The sequence below is a fragment of the Penaeus monodon genome, chromosome 26, assembly GCF_015228065.2.
Source record: "Penaeus monodon isolate SGIC_2016 chromosome 26, NSTDA_Pmon_1, whole genome shotgun sequence".
In the NCBI taxonomy this organism is placed as follows: Eukaryota; Metazoa; Arthropoda; class Malacostraca; order Decapoda; family Penaeidae; genus Penaeus; species Penaeus monodon.
The window spans coordinates 40560922-40563421 of NC_051411.1; positions in this window are offsets into that span (position 1 = coordinate 40560922).

The following is a 2500-nucleotide window of genomic DNA, read 5'->3' on the forward strand; positions in this document are numbered from 1 at the left end:
AGAGAAAGATATAAGAAGATGGTAGATATAAGAAATATATAGAAAAATATAGAGTAGAGGTATAGAAGATAAGATGATAATATATATATATATATATACGATATATATACAATAGTAATCTATAGATATGAGATAATAGAGAAATAGATGAGATATATAGAATATATATATAGATATAGATATATATGATAGATAGATAGATATATATAGATTTTATTAATATGATATATATATATGTAATATATATATATATATATGTATATTTTGAATAATACATATACAAATTATATAATACAAATTTATATATATATATATATATATATTATTAAAATTATATATATTATATATATATATATTATTATTATATTTAAATTTTATATATATTTTAAGATATATATATAGATTATATAGATATATAATAGATATATATATATATATATATAATATATATATAATAATAATATAAAGATATATATATATAATAGAATATATATAATAGAAAATATAAAGAATATATAGATAAAGAATATAAGAAGATGAAAAAAATATAGATATAAATTAATAATTAAAATAAATAATAATAATATAGATTTTTAGAGATATATATATATAGAAATAGATATATGAATATAATAATTTTAGATATAATATATAGATATTATATATACATAATATGATATATATTAAAATATATATAGATATATATAATATAAATATATATAGATATAATATATATATATATATAAGATATATAAAATAATATATAATATAATTATAAAATATATAATTAATATTATTTATTTATATCAATTTTAAAACATATATATATAAATAATATATATATAATATTATATATAACTAAGATATAAAATTACAAATATTTGATATATAATTTAAAATAGAATAATAATATACTAATAGATATAATTATATTAATATGATATATAAATATATATAATTTATATGATATAGATAATATTATAAATTATAATATTTATATTATTATATATTAATATATTAAATGATATATATATATATATACTATAACTATATATAAAAAAAGAATAAAAATATATTTTATATTATATAAAAATATATTTTAATATATATATAATATATAATATAATATATATAATATAATATATACAATATATATATACAAGCACATATAAATACTAAAACCCTTTGAAAATAAAACACGGTTGGATAAAGGGTTTTACTTTAAAACATTTACCTAAATTCACATTTGCCTCATCTTTTTTTTTTCCCAACCCCCCCAAAAAAAACCCCTATTTTTAATAAAATTTTAAGTTTAACAGTTAGAGTAGAGTTTAAAAAATTTTTTAGGAATAGCATTTTCTATTTTAGTTACATTAATTTTCTTTTTAGTTATCATTATATTTTCAAATTTATCGTTATTACTATTTCATTCATTGTTTTCGTTATTAACATTTATTCCCATTTTACTTTTATCAAATTGTTATCCCTTCTAAACAACTTTAAAAAAGATTTTTATCTAAAAAATTTTAACGAAAATTTTCTTTTATTAATAGTTCAGTCTCGAGTGACACCCTATGACACCCTATTTCCATGAATATTATCAGAAACTTCCTAATATCAAAAATATTCCAAATGATGAATGAATGAATGATCACGTCTTTTTTTTAACTATCATCATCATCACCATCATCATCATCATAATAATAATAATCATCATCATAACAATAGTAATAATAATTGAAATAATGATGATAATAAATAACACTACTACTATTACTACTACCTACTACTATTGCTACTGCTTCTGTTGCTGCGGTTACTGCTAATAATACTCTCTCTCTCTTGGATGCCGTTAATAATGAAGGTCATCAGTGAAATAACGGCACCAGTAATAATGGTAATATTAGAGACAGTAATAGTGATGCCATTATTATAATCATCTGCTGCTTTTAACACTATTAGTCCCTCAGAGCTCTCCTTAAAATTACGTAATTGGTGATTTTATGTCTTCGCCATCTTCATCTCATCACCAACATCTTTTTAACACTACCGTCTTCATCATCACATATATAATGACCTTTAGCAAATATCAGGATCTCCACTGAACCTGTCTGTAGTTTTCTTGCAACAGTGAATCTAGATCAATAACAACAACGGCAGCATCAACAACCCTAATAACAACACTAGGAACATAACAAAAGATAATAACAAAAATAATAACAGCAGTAGAAGTAAAAAAAAAATTATAGCTATTCATAACAATAACGATATGCATAATAAGAGCAACAATAACAACAACAATAACAATAACAATAACAGTAATAATAATAACAATAATAATAATAATAATAATAATATGACGATAACGATGACGATGACGATGATGATGATAACAATAACAATAACAATAATAATAATAACAATAGTAATAATAATAATAACAACAACAAAACAACAACAATAATAATAATAATAAAATAATAACAATAATAATAACAAC